The 21,172-nt window shown below is 36.7% G+C and overlaps 1 long non-coding RNA gene across 1 annotated transcript in view; it reads left to right on the top strand.

Annotated features, from left to right (window-relative positions):
- The window catches only part of LOC120532881, a 35,656-nt gene extending 21,137 nt beyond the window's left edge, over positions 1–14,519 (top strand). Inside the window, exon 3 of the long non-coding RNA XR_005634399.1 lies at positions 14,148–14,519. This is a non-coding gene — a long non-coding RNA (uncharacterized LOC120532881). The remainder of the gene's footprint in view (positions 1–14,147) is intronic.
- The last annotated feature ends 6,653 nt before the right edge of the window (positions 14,520–21,172 follow it).

Raw genomic sequence — 21,172 nt, 5'->3', positions numbered from 1 at the left:
GCCAGAGACACATTTAACCATTATAAAGACAAATGTGATAACCCCCCCCACACACACACACGGTAAAGGGCATCAACTGCAAAATGTATATGCAATACACAATTTATGTTATGTATAATATGTTTATTACATTACTACACAAAATTCTGAAATGAGTGTACTCATTTAGCTTGGTTCAAACGTAAAGGTGGCCAGGAGAGAAATTCATTGCTGTCCAGAATTAACAGCGAGTGCAGAAAAAAAGAAGGGCGAGAAAATGATTTCAAAGCAGTCTGCCTAGTGGAGAACTGCAAAATTCACGGATGAATCTTGCTTTTAACGATTTCCATCTGGATGACACATATGGGTATGGAGCAACACTGGGAATGAGTTCCAGACATGTTAACTTGAAGCCCCAGTCAAGCGTGGGGGAGGGCAGCTCCGTTTTAGTGTGGCCCATTGCATGGTGCAGTGGCAGAATTAACACCGTTTTTACTCAGGACGAAATGTCATTCTGAAGACGCAATTTTTCTAATTAAACAACAAGTTCTATTTACAGTAAAAAACAAACAAACTCTAAAGCATGTCTGATACCTTTTCCAAAAGAAACCTTTGCTTCAGCAGTTACAGCCAGTCATTAATTACTTAGTATAGTGACAAGAACTTCAGCTGTCCAGTTTAGAATTTTTTAAACAACCTGCTTAAAGAACATTTGTTTTAAATTACATAGAAATACATGTAAAGATAAATAATTAAATAAGTAAATAATAAACAACAAAGATTTTATAAACATAAAACTATATTATTAAACACATAGATAGATAGATAGATAGATAGATAGATAGATAGATAGATACAGTGGTGTGAAAAACTATTTGCCCCCTTCCTGATTTCTTATTCTTTTGCATGTTTGTCACACAAAATGTTTCTGATCATCAAACACATTTAACCATTAGTCAAATATAACACAAGTAAACACAAAATGCAGTTTTTAAATGATGGTTTTTATTATTTAGGGAGAAAAAAAATCCAAACCTACATGGCCCTGTGTGAAAAAGTAATTGCCCCCTTGTTAAAAAAATAACCTAACTGTGTGTATCACACCTGAGTTCAATTTCCGTAGCCACCCCCAGGCCTGATTACTGCCACACTTGTTTCAATCAAGAAATCACTTAAATAGGAGCTGCCTGACACAGAGAAGTAGACCAAAAGCACCTCAAAAGCTAGACATCATGCCAAGATCCAAAGAAATTCAGGAACAAATGAGAACAGAAGTAATTGAGATCTATCAGTCTGGTAAAGGTTATAAAGCCATTTCTAAAGCTTTGGGACTCCAGTGAACCACAGTGAGAGCCATTATCCACAAATGGCAAAAACATGGAACAGTGGTGAACCTTCCCAGGAGTGGCCGCCAACCAAAATTACCCCAAGAGCGCAGAGACGACTCATCCAAGAGGTCACAAAAGACCCCAGGACAACGTCTAAAGAACTGCAGGCCTCACTTGCCTCAATTAAGGTCAGTGTTCACGACTCCACCATAAGAAAGAGACTGGGCAAAAACGGCCTGCATGGCAGATTTCCAAGACGAAACCACTGTTAAGCAAAAGAACATTAGGGCTCGCTCAATTTTGCTAAGAAACATCTCAATGATTGCCAAGACTTTTGGGAAAATACCTTGTGGACTGATGAGACAAAAGTTGAACTTTTGGAAGGCAAATGTCCCGTTACATCTGGCGTAAAAGGAACACAGCATTTCAGAAAAGAACATCATACCAACAGTAAAATATGGTGGTGGTAGTTTGATGGTCTGGGGTTGTTTTGCTGCTTCAGGACCTGGAAGGCTTGCTGCGATAGATGGAACCATGAATTCTACTGTCTACCAAAAATCCTGAAGGAGAATGTCCGGCCATCTGTTCATCAACTCAAGCTGAAGCGATCTTGGGTGCTGCAACAGGACAATGACCCAAAACACACCAGCAAATCCACCTCTGAATGGCTGAAGAAAAACAAAATGAAGACTTTGGAGTGGCCTAGTCAAAGTCCTGACCTGAATCCAATTGAGATGTTATGGCATGACCTTAAAAAGGCGGTTCATGCTAGAAAACCCTCAAATAAAGCTGAATTACAACAATTCTGCAAAGATGAGTGGGCCAAATTCCTCCAGAGCTGTAAAAGACTCATTGCAAGTTATCGCAAACGCTTGATTGCAGTTATTGCTGCTAAGGGTGGCCCAACCAGTTATTAGGTTCAGGGGCAATTACTTTTCACACAGGGCCATGTAGGTTTGGATTTTTTCTCCCTAAATAATAAAACCATCATTTAAAAACTGCATTTTGTGTTTACTTGTGTTATATTTGACTAATGGTTAAATGTGTTTGATGATCAGAAACATTTTGTGTGACAAACATGCAAAAGAATAAGAAATCAGGAAGGGGGCAAATAGTTTTTCACACCACTGTAGATAGATAGATATTTTTAACATTTTAAAAAGACACAGTTACTGGTGTCCTCATGAATAACTACAATGTATAAATAGCTAATGGTGCAATAATACATCATCTTATTTTTTATTTATTTCTTTATGTATGTTTATCAAGATTTACTCATTTATTTCTTTCATTTATCCATTATCTTAACTCATGTTTTTAATTCTCGGTCATTTATTTCACTACAATTAATGTAGGGTTTTACCATAAGCAATACATAAAATTCAAGACTTACGTAATGTTTTGGGTTTAAGGATTACTTCTTTAGTTCTGGCCTTGACCTTGGACCGTAATTACAAATCTGGAATACGTCCACATTTTTTTATAGACAAATTGAACCTGTGCTAAATATATGCGTGAGACTGTCAGACAAAATCCAGAGGGAATTGCCATGGCTGCCACTTTTCTGGTATACAGGTTTCTAAATTGGAGGCGACTTTCTTTTATTTAATGTTTTTTTATGTTAAAGTTTTTCTGTCTTTACTCTATGAATGTAGTATATACTTTAAGAGAATAGATTTTTTAATTAAGTGTTTCCTTTGCTTTTTAAAGATTAGTAACAAATGTTAATAATACCTTATACAAGTCTTTTGACCCAACACCATAAGGTTTAATGGGGGAAGATGTTGTAAATAAGTAACAAGTCTTACAGTATGTAAGTTTACAAGTGTCCAGGAACCAAAGTTTTTCAATTAAACATTATACTTGTCCAACTCACACTTTTAAAGTGATTTTAATTACTGTACCTTTGATGATAAGTGATGAGTTACTCTGATTGTGGCTTGCAAAAAAAATGGCACGTTTTTCATTCATGCAGCAAAATAAGGTTTGACTCATGGAGAATTTGGGATAATTCATGCAGGAGAAAATAAATAAAATTCTGTAGTGGCAGCAGAAAGTGGACAACTGATAATAAAGGCTTTTTTGTTATGTAAGCACAACACGGGCTTAACCATAAGGGATAAAATCAAGAAAAACATAAGTGCTTTCATAGTCTACCTGCTTAAGTGATGGGATTAATTTCTGTCTGTCCAGGGTTACTTCACCACTCCTTATTCATATAATTTCCCTCTTACCACCTTTCTTCAGGTTGGCTTTTTGATGTCTTCTTACCAGAAAACCTTTGTTTCTACATCGCATTGTAAGTTCAAAGAGCCATTCCAGAAGATGGCTTTTTGAACCCATGCAACGATTTCTTTTGGGGTTGGATATTCTTCTTTTTAGTTTCAGTGCCACCAAGTCAGAGTATGCTTTAGATGACCCAGTTCTCTAAATCTTTAGTTTTAAAACTATTTCTGACTTCCTACTCTTTTCTCAAAAGAAAAACTGCCTTAAGAATTCTAAGCAGGTTACTGCTTCTATTTTATATTAGTTTGGATGCAGAATCTAGTCCTTTGGTGTCTGCCAACTTTAATTTGTTGTCAAGCATTCCTAAGAAGAAGCCCAGACAGCACATTTTAGGCCCTGCCGTTACTTAAGCATGTGATTGAAAAGCAAACTAATCTGCAACAATCCATGACGTAGATCATTTATTGGTGCCCACACTGTCTGGTCTCCCCAGGCTTTCTGATTTTGATGACAGTTATATTTCAAAAGTGTATACTTTGACCCTTGCCCACTAACATTATACTTCTGACATACCCAACTAATCTTTATAAAAATAATTCACATATTTGACTTTGAAATGTTTATACAGCAAAAATCTTAGTCCCCCAGTATATGGACCAATTTTCCCTCTAAGCTGAGCGCGTGAACGATCACTCACACGAATTCAGAGCGTCGCTCATACTTCCCGCACAATCTCTAATTCCGACGGCATCGCTTGTACTTATCGCGAAAATTGGTACTCATAAATTTTTGGCTTAAACAAAATGTCGCTCACAAACAATGTTTTTTGCTCACTATATGCTACTCCTTAGAGGGAACACTGATATGGACCAATATTATTTAAATACTTAATGAATTCTTGTAGCTAGTCTGAGTTAATGCTTAGAGCAGGTGCCCAAATAACCAAAATGTAAGTACCTAATAAATTACCTGCCACACATACTGACTTATTATTTAAGATTCTTCACCTTTTAGACTTTTTCACCAGTTTTGACAACCTGGTATTGCAAAATCTTCTCCATTCACTAAACTTAAACTGTAATTGACTTTAAACATACTGTACATATATGGAACTTCCATAATATGTCAGTAGGCCTGTGTGGAGTGTTCTCTGTGTTTCTTCCTCCACCACGTCCCCAACTCGAACTCAATATGCTATGTTCTGTTTTCCTTTATAGAGAGTGTTCTAATTTCTTAGAACTTTTGAGATTATGCTATCACTTTGCTCAAAATGACCAAACTCTGTTCATTATTCTTGGCTGCTCCTCTATTTGATTTTCTTCCTTCCCTTCTCTACTTTTAATATTATTTTCCCAAGTGTGCATGTTCATTTTGTCTCTGTCCCTCTCATGCTTTTTGCATCTCTTGCAAAATGAAAACTTTCATTCAATGTTCTGACAAACGTTACACATTGACAGTGGCCACGTAATGTTAATTCTGTCACAAAGGGAAAAATATCAATCTTTAAAGTCAAAAATCAATGAATGGGTAATACATTGTAAGTTAATTTGATACAGAATTCAAATACCCACAAGGTTTACTTGGACCGGGGATGGAAAACACTACAATGACAAGTTTCTACTGGTTAAACACAGTCAGTGCAAGTACAAGATGTCCTACAAAAATCTAACAGGAGGGTGCAAGGTTAAGAAATATGAATTGAGAGGCATTACTGATGCTACCATTAAAGAAATATACTTTTGTCCATTTGAAAATGCCAAGAAGAAAAAGATACATACTAAAAAAATTTAAATCAATATTTATTATATGTTTACCTCTTACATGGAGGGGATTTATTCACAAACACAGTCAGGTCAAAAAAGAGGCAAAATATATGAAAAGGTTAATTGAAGGTTAACTTAATACTTAAGGTCTCTGCCTTGTTGTAGAGAAGCTACCATCATAATTTTTCAGGGTTTAGAATGAGGTAAATGAGTAACAAACCCCCCTACAGAAAACAGGGATAAACTGATGAGAAAGCCCATACACCCCTCCAAAGAAGGGAAACTAAGATCAATAGGATAATCCGCTAAACACTTCTCTTAACGAAGCAGTGTTCAAAATAATGGGAGAATTGACATGAATCAGAAATTACTAGTGGCTTTAGTTGATTGGAGGAGATGATAAAGTTCTGTATATTAAGATTCAGGTGAAGCAATATATTAGATAAGGTAATGTAATTGGAAAAAAGTATAAAAGGAAATTGTTTAATTGATTGCTCCCTCTATAGACTGAGACATGTGTGCACAATTCTGTGCAAATAAAGAAATCTTCTGCATTCTCATCTAGACTGTAAATTCCTTCTTTGAAGATGGAGAAAAGTTGTTTTTTTTTCCACAAAAGATGCCAGTACACCATCTAAAGTATCTCATTTTTCCTGTAACGTTTTTTGCAGTAATTTATTTTCATTGTTTTCCCTTTTGTTTATACAGTACTACTTTTCTATTTACACAATAACCAATGGTCTTTTTTTAAGAAACAGCATAATAAAAAATAACAACCTATGTAATAAAATATAAAAAATACAATTGCATGCTGTGAAGGCCACCCATGAACCTCAGCATTCTATCCCAACCTGACTGAGAGAGCTATACAGCAGGAGAGCCCAATTTAAATGTTTTTTAAATATTATAAAATAAATAAAATAAAATGATTCACCACAGGTTCAGCATGTTTATTTTGAATTACATTAATGAGTTCTTCAAAAAATTCTGATCATATTCATGATATCCATATAAAAAGTAGTGTGGTAGGGTCTCACATGCTTTTATCCCACCTTGTATTGCACTATATTTGCAGTTAAGCCATTAATAGTAATTTTTAGCCCAAGACTATCTAACAGAATTGCAAACATTTTTGCCTAAATTGGTTTACGTCCAGTACATTCATAAAACATGTGACCTAATAATGAAGGTGCTTCCTAACAATTACATACAAGATCTACAGTAAGTGAACTATAAACAATTTTTTGTTGAATTTATCTAAACAATTGCTTTCTCATCATTCCCTAACATCATTAAGATGTAAGTTCCTATAAATTGTATAGATATACCCTGGAGAGGATGTCTGATCTTCCAAACTACCCAGTATTATCTTAGGAAAATATATAGGGGACAGTTTTAAAAAAGTTTCTAATTTGCATGTAGAAGAAAAGTATTTTGATGTAAGAATGCATTATTAATATAAAGATCTCTAAATGTCATAATTCCCAATGACTTTCATAGATTGAATACTGCATAGGCTAAAGAATGCTAAAAGGTGACTGTCATCACTGTTCTCATTAACTAAAATTTAAGCTAAACATGCCATCAAACAAAAAAATAATCATTTTTAAAAATGCAACTAAACAAAACTATACTTTTTTATAATTTAATTTTGATGATCACCATTCTTGTCTTTGTGTATAATGTATATGTGATTGTCCGTAGTTGCCAATATATTTACTAAAAAGTCAAAGTCATAATATAAACTTAGACAATAAAACTGATTCACACGCATATTCTGTACAAGTACCTCTCTCTTCAGCTATTTGGAACCTCGACAACAGCTTGCATATTCTGTGGTCATTTTCAGCTATCAGTCCGCTTTTCCTTCTAGAACTGAGAGTGGATATCGAAGCCTTATCACTTGCCAATGATCCATCCTGTGGATTTGGATCCATTGGCCACAATTGACTGTTAGTCACAGATGTCCCACTAATTGTCAACAAGTGTCAGCTTTTACCAAATGTCAAAGAAAAGGTGATTAAAACTAGCCGCCTGTTCCTTTGGAAGGTAACAAACACAATGGTGTTATATTGATACGTGAATGAGTTAGGAATTTCGGCAACCGGTGTCTGTGACCTGTACTTCCAAGTTATAAAAACATGTGGTTTTAAGTATTTGCCATTGGAGCACACTACTTATGTGATTCTTGCATTTTTTAATTTTACTGGACGCCTTGCATTGATTGTTATGTATAAAGGTAACCAATATTTTTTTCAATATATTTTTATAAATAAAAATGTGTCCTACATTGGTTCAGTATCTATATATATACAAAATCCAACGTCTGTCTGTCTGTATACATGTCTGTCCGCTTTTCACGAGATAACTACTTAGATTGTTTTTTTTCTATAATTTGCTTGAACATTCCAGTTGATTTTGCAACTTCTCTCATCGTGCTAAGTATCATAGTTTGGTTGTGGTATCGATTTATTTGTGCAAATCCAAGAGGACGGCTACAGGCCAAGGGAAGGGATTTGGGGCCCTCCTCACTCACGCGCCCGCCTCTGTTCGAGTCGGTCTACTTCTCACCATGTGTTGAAGCGTACCTTGCCTCCACTTAGCTAGTGATACCTGTTTGTTCAACAGACATTATCATCTACGAATTGTCAAGGAGTAACGTTTGACATTTTTGAGAGAGAGATCAGAGATACATGTATTTTAGAGGGGAGCTGCTGATTGCCAGAGATATCATGGCCACATACCATGTACTTTTCTTCCGACGCAGGGTACACTCTCCCATCAGAGCTGAACATGATCAGATACAGTGCCAACATTTGACATTGGAGTGTACGTACCTTCTGCTTGGCCAAAATTACATTTTTAAAAAATTTGTATTGATTTTTAAAGTTTTTCCTGTTTCACTACTATGTGGGCAGAGCCGCAGGGGACAGATAGTCTTTAATAAATGGTGTACCACTGGACTGTTGGTCATTTCCGGCGCCGCATCCCAGTGGCAGCCTTTCCAGCAGCTCCGTGTATGACTTTATCTTTTTATCTTTTTACCTTTTTTTCTATTTTTTTTTTCTCAATTCACTGATCACTTCTACCACTTTCTTTTATGTGGAATCGCTCCCTGGACACTTTTTACTATTTTTACTACCTGACATGGATTTTTACACTCCGAGACTCGCCTATTCAAGTAGTAAACTTAAAGCACTGAGAAGAAATGCTCATGCCGGTGTGGTTCCTTATTTACCTGACGAGGTAAGAAGACGATATCGGGGCAGCCGAGCCGGCGCAAAAGATAAAAAATAAGATAAAAGCTAGGCAATTTGAGAGAAAATGGCGTTATAAACCGTCGGTGCCTTCTGTGATCCTGAGAATGTGAACTCACTACCAAATAAGATGGACGAACTTGCTGTGCTGGTGAAAAATGTCAGAACCTACAGAGAATGCAGCTTGCTGTATTTTAGTGAAACGTGGCTAACGACTCCCATCCCAGATGCTAACGTGGAGCAACCCGGGTCTAGCACAGTTAGAGCGGACAGAGACGCAAGTACCTGCGGAAAGATGAAAGGAAGGGGACTCGCTTTCTATGTCAATACAAGATGGTGCAACTCAGGACATGTAAACGTTAAAATCTCCAATTGCTGCAGGGACATCGAACTGTTGACCGTAAGTCTGCGTCCCTATTACTTGCCCAGAGAGTTTGGACACGTGATTGTTGTTTTGTGAATTTCCCCTTGGGATTAATAAAGTATCTATCTATCTATCTATCTATCTATCTATCTATCTATCTATCTATCTATCTATCTTTTTAATTTCGCTTAAATAATGTTACAATTGAGTCTAGTTTTTAAAGATCTGTTGATATATACAATATATTGTAGAGGGATGCGCTGCAAAAGATACAGGATCTTTGGGAGGGTATTAAGTTTTGGCAAAAGTTATTCTTCTAGCTAAACTAAGACAGAGGACAATTTATTAACATCTTATTTGATGCCTTCCATAATACTGTATTATCATAGTATTATTATTTATGATTTCTTATAATAAATTTCTTATAATTACTAGACATTTAAACTGTTCTGATACAACCTGCAAAATGTGATCTAGCTTGGCCTGGCTTGCAAGAGAATTCGCTGGGAAAAGCAATTTGTTTATAACATTAATTTAAAATTTGGAGATCTTAGAAATTCTGCAAACAAATGCCATACTAATGTCAAGAGTAATTTAATCCATGCAGATGCAATGGGTCCAAAACAACATTTTTTTCAGTACAGTAAATAAATATCCCCCATTAACTCTTCAAAAGATCTTCTGAATCCAAAAATATTCAAAGTATAGTCACCAAAGTGGCAAGTATTATACAGACAAGCCATTTTTTTTTAAATGCTGTTCATTTTTGTCAATACTGCCATTTTAGGAAGAGTTTACTTCTACCCAAAGCTGCCATGTACTACTTTTTTTAACCAGATGCTCCTTTAATATATAGAAAAGTAATTTCTAAACCAAGACATTTGTGCTTTTTATATATGACATCATTTTTCAGCATTATTTTCTCAGCATGATAAAAGATTGATCTTACTGTATGATTTTTAATGTATTTAATCTGCAAAATTCCATATATCCCACAGATGTAAACTGAAATGTGTCTGCAACTCTCTCCTCGGACAAATAGTAAGCTTCAAACAGAATTTGAAAACACGTAGTCATTTTAATCACTTCTACCCACCCACAGTAGACTCCAGTGCTACAAAGAACAATTAATAAGCTTTGGTTAAGTTGAGTTTGCAGGTTATGGATTTCAGTTGTATTTCTCAATTTAAATGCTGAAATTTACTCTTTCAAGAGTATACTTAATTACTTTCTTACACACGTGTGCATAGGAGGCAGCTGAAGGGCTTAGAGAGGACTTATAATACATCTGCCTTTACGCTGACGCTCTTTCTAAGTTCCCTGCAGGTCTTTCCTGGGAAATCCCACCAGGAGCCACCACCTCGAATCGGGACACATCACTTCCGGTCCCGGCCCCGAGGACGACGTCACTTCCCCCAACGTCCTATAAAGCCTCCCGCCTTTTCTCTGGGAGGCAGTTCTGTTTTGGACTCTGTTGTGTAAACTTGACTATTATGAATCATTTGCTTTTGCAGCCAGGAAACCGCATTAAACGGGTGGCTGCCCCAAACCTTGCCATGCCTCGTGTCTCTTCTTATTACAACATGTTCATGTGCGTCCGTTGCATCAGTCAGTTCCTTTTTATTTGAGTCATTTTACATGTGCAGTGTATATGTCATAAAAAAATAACTATAAAAATAGCAATAAATAAAAATAATAACAATTTACTGTATATATTTCACCTATTTTCAAACACCCCTTAGCCATTGCATGTTGTCCTGCTCAAGTAATCTTTTTTCCAGTAAACATATACTGTATTCCCACAGGCAAAAGAAGACAAAAAGGATATTTTATTAATAAAATAATAACATTTTAGAGGAGTATTCACAGGAGGAATTCAAAATATAAAATAGACAGATGAAAACAATAAGCTGCCATTCTGAGTCTAACAGATCTTGTACATTTTCTTAATAGTAGAACAATTTTGACAAGAACAGACTATTCAGCACAACAAAACTTGCCAATCTTATCTATCAAATTTCTCCAAAAAAACATCAAGTCAAGTTTTGAAAGTCTTCAAAGTCCTATTCCTTACCATACAAGTCAGTAGTTTGTTTCATGTGTCTGTGGTTCTCTGGGTGAAAAAATACTTTCTACTGTTTGTATGAAATTTACTGTTAAAAAGTTTCCAACTGTGTCTCTGTGTTCTTGTTGATTCACTAACACCCGGGATCCACTGTACTAATTCCTTTCAGAATTTTAAACTTCATGTCACCTCTTAGTCCCAGCTTGCTTAATATGAAAAGGTCCTTTAATTTTCAATATTTGTTCCTCTTTCTTTAACCAGCTTTGGAATCATCCTAGCCACTCTTCGTTGAATTTGTTCTAGTGCTGCCATGTCTGTTTTGTAGCCTGGAGACCAAACCTTCATGTGCTACTCCAATTAAGGTCTCCCTAGTGCATTTTTAGCTTCTTTGATTTGTATTCTGCACTTAGTGATATATAACCTAACATCATATTAGCCTTCTTAATGACTTGCATACACTCCCTTCATGCAGACAGTGGCGAGTCCACTACAGCTGCTGGGTTCTTCTCATAAGGTGTAATGACTTGGCTAATTCTTGATTATCTGCCATTTCACTTCTGGAAACTTAACCAGCTTGCCATTTGTATTCCTATCTGGGGGTGTGTTTCCCAAAAGCTTTGTAATGCTAAATACTTTATTATCTTGTACTTAAGATCTTTCGTTAATTAGTGGGTGTTTCCCAAAACCCATCGTAACTAAAGTAGTACATAATTTTATTAGTAAATTGACGAGTGAACCGGCTCGTTGTTTTTAACATTATTCTTTATTTGGACTTTTGCCTGTGTTGCTGTCACAGAGAAACAGAGGTTGCTTTAAGTAGATTAAAAGAAACAAACTGGTGCTCTTATTTAAACAATGTAATAACAGTAACAACAACAGTAATAATAATAATAGGTCAATGTTACAATATAAATATTAAATTAGAATGTAGACTATAGAGTAGCATAAAACGGGGTCTTTGTTGTTTTACTACCTGTAGGCAATTTGAGTTCAGGAGTTAAATGATCAAACACACTATGTAATCCGTTACAACTTTTAAAAGTCAGAAGATGAATTATCATTTAGTACCAGCAATGACCATGGCAGCTGTCCGGAGAGCTGTACAACTCAACCAGAGAAGCCATTTGGGACAGTGCCCTGTAGGAAGCTGAGTCACAGATCTAAATCTGGTGAGCATGAACCCCTGTGGATCAGCTCAGTAATCAGCAACTAATAGGGAAATACAGGCTGTCATGGGGTGAAATAATGACCATCTTCATTCTGAAGCAGGGTGAATTGGAAAGAGGAATACACCAAAATTTTGCCCTCAGTTCCTCCCTGTAGCTGCTGACAGCTCTCCATTACTACACCATTAGTGGATTCCTGCAAACCGTAAGTGATGCACATGGCCTTCGCAAGGCTGCTGCATCCAAATCTGTGTATGTAGTAACCGGATTATTCTTGCACCATATATACATGTCATAAATCCTGTGGTTGTGGGTTCAAATCCTGCTACTGACACTGTGAGACCAGGAGCAAGTCATTTCTCCCATATGTGCTGCAATTGGAAAAACAAAACAAATGCAACCAATTGTATGTCAAATGTTAGTCAGTCCAATAAGTAAATAATAATGGTAATACAATATCTTCCTTGACACTAAAATGAGTTTTCATGCATTTTCTAGCATACCTGACATTGTAGATGAGGTGGAAGAAACTCTCATCCCTATTCATACTCCAGGCATCTTGAACCCCACCCATACCTATCGAAAAAGGTTCTCTGAACTACTGTCCAGGTCCAGGTGATACGCAACTGGCAATCACGGACTTTTTATAGACATTGTGGCCAAGCAGCTTGAGAGTACAAGTGATGCTTAACTCTGGTCCAGCTCTACAGTAGAGTGTGTCAGATAGCAAGGGGCTGTCCTTTTGCTAGTGGCTGGTTACCGGGAGACAGTGAGCATCCTTTTGGTGAATACCTGCTAACTCGAGTGTTCAATCCTCAAACTCTGACTGAGGAGAGGCAGAACGCTGCACACTAAAGCACACACACTGTTGCAGAGTGAACTCTGTGAATTTTGAAGATGTCATATACATTTATCTATCCATTCCTAATCCATTTGTATCCTTCATTTTACTAGTTCAAATGTTGTTAATGATATATACTTAAAAATACATTTCCTGAAGATTGCAGTGTAATTTACTCATCTTTCTATTAAAGTCTCAGATTTGTTTAGAAATCTGAAAGATTTTTGCTAAAAAATATACATTTTGCTGTTGTTCGGAACATATGCTTTATGTTGAGGATCATACATTTCAGTTTTCAATGTTCATGTTTTTGTATGTAATTACACCATTGTATACATCTTATGATTTGAATATATTATGCATACATACTGTTTTTACACTGTAAGTATTTTTAAAGTACATGTACAGCACCTTTGAATATAATCTAACAATTTCAGTATGTGTCATATTACCCATATTGTATAGCATTTTTTAAGAGAACATGTTATCATATAATGTGTTTCAATTTTTGTTTGCCAGGCATGAATTTAAACTTTATACAGTATACTGTATCTTACCAGTGGGATACGTTATGGACCACATCAACTGTGACTTAGATTAAGCAGGTTTGATCATGTTATGTTATCGTTTGTTTGACATTCAATACATTTCTGAAGTTACAGTTTCATTATATTATATTTTATCAGCATATCTAATCCTTTGCACAGTTTTTTGTGCTGTGTACGTATACATTTCTGCATGTATATACTGTGTATTTCACAGTACAGATGTAATAGACAAGAAATAATAAAAAATATATTTTTTTGTTTTTAATACCGATTTGTTTTAAAGGCAGTCTTAATTAAATATAGGCTTTATTTTGCTCAGACTAATCAATGATAAGGATGTTACTGTAATATAACCTTAATGATTTTTTTTATTCTAAGGCTCAAAATCAGTATTTCATTCATCTTTATGAAATTGATAAAGTGGGGAATATCATCATTATGTAAACCATCAGTGTGACTAAATGTGACTACTTTTTAGATGTTACTCACTTTCTGCTTTAATTTGTGATATTTAAGTGTTGTAATCAGTCGGTCTTTTACACCACCTTTCACTCTGAGTACCATAAGAAGGCATTCTTTGTAATAAATCTGATATTTTATTTGTTTTCAGGCAATCCATATTCAGAGAATGGAGCTTGTTCTAGAATGAAACAGGAGACCAATGAATAGCTGAAATGCTGGCACAAAAATGAGTTTCGGCTACTGGAAGACAATTAACAGCACTTGAATAAATGCAAGAGGACAGAAGATGTAAGCCCCATGATTGTTTCTTACTGGTATTGCCCATCCTTCTGCCACAGACAGTCACAAAGGTGTTGAAGGAATCCCTCCATGATTTGGCCTCCCATCAAGTCATTAGGCATTTGTTTTGTTTACTTAACAATCTTACAATGGTGGGAAGAGGGCCACAGTTTAAATGGAGGGATCTTTGTGCATAATGTTTGAAACTGGGATTAATAAAGTTAATTTGGTTTTAAATGAATCAATATAAATAATTAAATAACAAGTATTAACTACTGTGAAGTGGGGTCAAAATAAAGCAGGAATAATACAAATATGCAGCTCAGTTATAAAAAAAACAAAACTAGGTACAATGAATAAATAATATTACAGGACATAGCATTGGCATATTCCGAAAACAAAACTTTATCTCTGAAATGCTGTTAAGAAACAAAAGAAGACCAGGTCAAAATAAATGAGAAGAGGTAAGTATGCAAGTCAGAGCTGTAAAATAAATATAGTAAAACACAATATAAAAGTTTTTGCATTACAGATATTTTCCACTGAAAGATGTTAATAAGTAAAACACCACAAAAACATACCATTCTTAGTTAGTAACAATTACTTGTTATAACTATACAGTATATGACAGGTGCTTGCTCCAGATGTTCATACCTTATGAATTATAAAAGGCCACTACAGTAAAACATATAATATTTCATTAAGTATAGTGTAGCAGGATAAGTTGCACAGCTGGAGAGAAAAGACGGAAATGAGAGGGAGTGCTTCCAAGTAAGTATTTAGTTTTGTTTTATTGCCATATGTAACCATTAATTACAAATTCTCGCTTCCAGAAGTTAACTAAACCTTTCCGTTATGGCCACAGCAATGCCTTTTCATTTCTGGTTATTGACAAGAGTAGGAAGTTGATTGGCAAAGCTGTGGAGATTCACAAAAGGCAGTGGATAAATAAAAAAGCACATGGAGTTTAAAGACTATATTTGCTATAGTGCTGTACAGATTAGCAGACAGTAGAAACATCCTGTCTAATCTGTCTATTGTATCTATCTATTGTTACTTGTTTTTATTGGACAGGATGATGGTGTGGTGCTTACTCTGCCACTTTAGTGCCCCAAGGACTTATGTTTGTTTCAAGGTCCAAACACTGCAGAGTAACATTTGGTAAACATATCTTCACGCTCTATGTGTGAGTTTCCTTCTCAGATACATGCATGTAGATTAATTGTTAAATCTAAATTAACAGAACTTGAATAAGTGTATTAGATAGATAGATAGATAGATAGATAGATAGATAGATAGATAGATAGATAGATAGATACTTTATTAATCCCAAGGGGAAATTCACGTAATCCAGCAGCAGTATACTGATACAAAAACAATATTAAATTAAATAGTAATAAAAAATGCATGTAAAAGCAGACAAAAACTTTGAGTAATGTTAGCATTTACTACCCTGGGTGGAATTGAAGAGTCGCATAGTGTGGGGGAGGAACGATCTCCTCAGTCTGACACTGAAACTACTCCTTTGCCTGGAGATGACACTGTTCAGTGGATGCAGTGGATTCTCCATGATTGACAGGAGTTTGCTTAATGCCCGTCGCTCTGCCACAGATGTTAAATTGTCCAACTTTACTTCTACAATAGAGCCTGCCTTCTTAACAAGTTTGTCCAGGCGTGAGACGTCTTTCATCTTTATGCTGCCTCCCCAGCACACCACAGCGTAGAAGAGGGCACTCGCTACAACCGTCTGGTAGAACATCTGCAGCATCTTATTGCAGATGTTGAAAGACGCCACCCTTCTAAGGAAGTATAGTCGGCTCTGACCTTTCTTACACAGAGCATCAGTATTGGCAGTCCAGTTCAATTTATCATCCAGCTGCACTCCCAAGTATTTATAGGTCTGTACCCTCTGCACACAGTCTCCTCTGATGATCACAGAGTCCATGAGGGGCCTGGGCCTCCTAAAATCCACCACCAGCTCCTTGGTCTTGCTGGTGTTAAGGTGTAAGTGGTTTGAATGCATTTAATAAAGTCTTTGATTAGCTTCCTTTACTCCTCCTCCTGCCCACTCCTGATGCAGCCCACAATAGCAGAGTCATCAGCGAACTTTTGCATGTGGCAGGACTCTGAGTCGTATTGGGAGTCTGATGTATATAGGCTGAACAGGACTGGAGAAAGTACAGTCCCCTGCGGTGCTCCTGTGTTACTGACCACAATGTCAGACCTGCAGTTCCCAAGATGCACATACGGAGGTCTGTCTGTAAGATAGTCCACGATCTATTCCACCAGGTGTGAATCTACTCCCATCTCAGTCAGCTTGTCCCTAAGGTGCAGAGGTTGGATGGTGTTGAAGGCGCTAGAGAAGTCCAAAAACATAATTCTTACTGTACCACTGCCTCTGTCCAAGTGGGAGAGAGATCGGTTTAGCATATAGATGATGGCATCCTCTGCTCCCACCTTCTCCTGGTATGCGAACTGCAGAGGGTCAAGAGCATGGCGGACCTGTGGCCTCAGGTGGTGACTGCTACCACTATTATTAGTAGTTTGTCCAGTGTGTCACATTTTTTCCTACACTCGACAAATTTTTCCTGAGAAGGGATTTAGCTTCTTTTACCCTGTAGTGGACAAACAGGGAGAAATGTTTTCTCTAGCATAAAAATGTGTTCATAAAATAATTTTTAGAAATGGTTACTGTTTAATTATTTATTCTTCAACCAACTCTGCAATGGTAAGATGATAACTCTATAAAGCATTTCTCAATATTTTTTCTGATAACTCAGTCTCTGTTGCCATCTTAATCTAACTATACAGCTAGTCAATATATAACAATTTCTTCCTTTGATCATTAAATACAACCCCATGCCAGTAACAATTGTTAGCCTGGTGTAGCCCCGGGCTTTTAAACCAATAGTTGTCATGTTTGCCACTTAATGAAGGAGCAAATCAAGTCACTTTAGCAGGCTGGTCAATTTGGGTAGATGGGTTCTGTATTGTGCCCGTGGACTTACTGGTATTTCCTCGCTATGCGCATATGCCTAGCTAGATAAAATTGGCATGCCAATCCATTTTCAGTTGGAGAATTGAGAGCAACTCTTCCCTGGAAGGTGGCACTAGTTATGATATTAGTCTTTATCACAGAAGTGACTATTTTGTAGTTTAAAAATTTCCATTGGGATGTACAGAAAATAATTCTTTGCTGGCATGGTAGGTAGGGCAAGTCTTTGGAGCCACTTGAGCTGTTGACTGTTTTAGGAAGACAGGAGTTTTTTGTACATTTAAGGTAGGTGTTATTTTTAGTTTTCTTTTCATAAACCAGTTTGTTTCCTCCATTTTTTTAAGTGTTCTCTTTTTAATCTGCATTTTATTGTTTCTTTTTAAATAAATTAATCCCATTCTTAAACTCCTAATGCTTCTATCTTCTTCATTGCTTTGATCTGCACAGCTTTTTCAATATCATTATAAAATGATTCAATTGTTATTGAAGATGAAATAGTGAGTATGGTTTCGAAGAACTTGACCAAATGACAGAGTGAAGAGAAGATAATTTCAAAAATCTTACAGCTGAGTATCTAATATAAGGTGAACAGTTTTTTGGAGGACAACACAAGTTGCACGTATTATCATATGAGGACTGATTAAAAATATTAAGGAAAAAAACTTTAGGAATCAATGCAATAATATCATTTCATCATGAATTTTACTTACATTGTTTAAGTTTTATTCAGTGATTAAGACATCACTTTAAATGGAATCTCAAAGGTAAGAGTGTCTAAATTGAAGAAATCTGAATAAGTAATTAGGTTTATGTTGCTGTAGCAAATTGATAAATATAAAAAAATATGCCTAGTTAAGAATGTTGCAGTCATGCTGACTTAAGTAAAACAGAAATGTATAATTTTACTTAGAGCTATTAAAAACAACAGACATTATTTTGTGAAGTAACTTTCTGTAGATTAATGATAACTAATTTTTTTCATAAGTATTAAAACACAGTACAAATGTTAACAACTTGCCAGAAGAACTCATTCACCAAATGGGCAAGAAACAACAAGAAAAATGTTGCATGAGACCCTCATATTAGAGAGTAGAGAAAGAACTACAATGGCCATAGAAAAGGACCCCGGGATTGCTAAAATGTAGGAGGACCTGTATGAGTACTGGATGCTTTAGAAAGGCATGAGCACAGAAAGAGAGGAGGCAGAGGGAGTCCTAGCCAATGGTGACACTTGTAATGTCCTAAAAGAATGCCTGACTCCTTTTCTAGACAGAGGCTGTCATTTACTACCTGGGAAAGCTGGGGTCAGGCTCTCCATGTAAGAATATGGCCGGGAAAGGCTTAAACGCTCTCCCACCTAATTGGCAGAAAGCTTAAAGGGAGAGATGATATTCTTCTTCTTTAGACAACAGACAGTTCACAAGCTGCCTTTAAGATATGGAGTTACTGAAGGCTAATAGATGTAGGAACATCTTTAGCCAGTAAAGTGAGTTGTGTCCAAATTAGGGCTGCCCACCTGCACTCAGGTGAAGGCTATGCCAGATATGATCCCATGAGTGGATTAAGTCCCCAGAAGCTACTGACAAGAAGAAGAGGCCAAGGTTGTGCAAGGTGAAAAAATGAGCAAGCCATCCAACCTTCTTGTCCTCCTTCCTATCTACCTGATGTTTGGGCCTGGCCAGTACTTGGATGGGAGACCTCTTTAAGGAACATTTTGGGATGCTGTTGGAAGCGGTACTGGTGAGGGTATCAGGGGCATTTATCCTGTGTTCTCTGTGTGGAACCCAATGCCCCAGCGCAATGATGGGAATACCGTGCTGTAAACATGGCACCGTCTTTTGGATGAGATGTAAAACTGAGATCCTAACTCCCTGTGTTCAAAAAAGATCTTTTGAAAAAAGTAGGATGTTTCCCAATGTCCTTACTAAATTGCCCTCCATGGCCTGGTCATTCTGGACACCTAATCATCCCCTGTCCCTTATTGGCTAACTATTTCTCTCAATCCTGAGTATACTTGTGCAAGAATGGCCGCTGTTGCATCATCCAGGTGGCTCTTACCATTAGTTTTGCTTGAAGCAGTTCCCCCTGTGTCTACTTATATCGTAGATGGGGGTTCAAAATGTGTAGGCAAGCCCAGAGTAGCAACAAAATGTTGTTTCTGTTCAATTTAATATTGTATTTTTGGGTCCTCCCTCTTGTGTGTTAACTTAGTAATTGCATCATTTTTTATATTTTGCTAAGGATGAGTTTCTAGTCTTTTTAGTTCTAATTTACTTAATTTACCTAAAACAATCAAACTCTTTTAACTACTGCTCAAAGATTCTTAGATACCTGTCTTTAACATGTAGTAAATAAATATAAGAAATGGACTATGGATTACCAATGCTGTTTAACACAACAAGGAAAACCTATACATTTCTAATATCTCTCATCATTATTGGGGTGTTCTCAGTGAAGCACTACTACAGGATACTTCATATCATAAATCACTTCTAAGTCTCGCCCTAAAGGTTTTCTTCAAGTGACTGCTGAAAATTACTTTGGGTTCATTCTTTGAAAACTGTGTAAAAGTAATACCCCTGCCTGATTTTCAAAATAATTTCCGAAGGCAGCCAGACATGTAATATCAAAGCTTAGGTAAAAGTAAAAATCGCAAGTTTTTATATGAATTTATTAAAAAATAAATAATACTGCATCCAGTGTCATGTTTGGCATACAAATTCTAGTCAAATCTTGCAGATCTTTTCTTACAGAAAAGCTGACAGAATTGTCAAAGCCATCCTGAGAGGTCACTCAGAGTGCAAAGGGTGTGTGTTTGTGTTTGTATGAACGTGTCTGAAGATCAAACACACGAAAAGCAGAACGTATGAGATCAGCTCCTCTACTCGAATGCATTGATCTGGGTAGGTGACTGCCAGTGATCCTGGTGTGGATTGGCTCCTGGAGTTGGGGAAAGTGTGGACAGTTGATGATAAGTGAGAGGCATGAGGCACAGCAGGAGTCATGAATGTGCTGGCAGAGTACTGGCGCATGGATGATAAAGATCACTGGATCTGGGCAAGAAAGGTGACCATTTCCAGTAAACCTTGCAAGAGAGAGGCACTGCCTTTATTTAACAATGAATTAGGCTATCAGCAGCAGTGGTGAAAAAATCCAGCCGAATAATTTAATAAATAAATCACACAAAATGGTGAGGGTATCAGGGACGTTTACCCTGTGTTCTGTGTGTGGATTCCAATGCCCCAGTGCAGTGATGGGGATACTGTGCTGTAAACATGGGAAAATGATGACCTATCAATATATTATTTAAAAATACAATACAGTCACCAAAGGAAAGTATTAAAAAGTATCATCAACATCAAATATGAAAGCTAAAATGCAAATTCATTTTCATACATTTTTCTTTAATGGGTAAAGTGCTCAATTGTTTTGTAGATAAGAAATCAACCACTACTACAACATAGTGAAATGTGCAAGTTTACGCCTTTCAAATCGCATCACAAAAAGTCAACCAATGGGTCATTCAACAGGGCTGTACCCTTCAAGCTCCAAGGCAGAACTGAATAGTTCATTCTGCACATGCACACATGAGGAACGGGACGCCTAGAAAACTGAAGAGTCAAATGGCCTCCAAGGTAATTCAAAAACAGGCTAACTGTGCTAGAAACTCCAAAAAAGAAATCTTTTTCTTTATAAGACATTGCATTGAGCATATCATGGAAAACTGAAACTATCTAAATGTGACCACATAGCTGCACAACAGCGCCATCTGCTGGGAGATTAGGTGGCAGCACCCCACTTGCCCTTATTGCAGAGATGCCACTGTCTGTACCGAGTGCCAATATGAGAAAGTAATTTTCCTTGAGGACTTTAGAGTTTGTTGTACCACTTTTGGCAGC

Source organism: Polypterus senegalus, chromosome 7 (assembly GCF_016835505.1).
Source record: "Polypterus senegalus isolate Bchr_013 chromosome 7, ASM1683550v1, whole genome shotgun sequence".
NCBI lineage: Eukaryota > Metazoa > Chordata > Cladistia > Polypteriformes > Polypteridae > Polypterus > Polypterus senegalus.
Note: the sequence above shows the minus strand (reverse complement) of the source record. Positions and strands in the feature narration are given on the sequence as shown.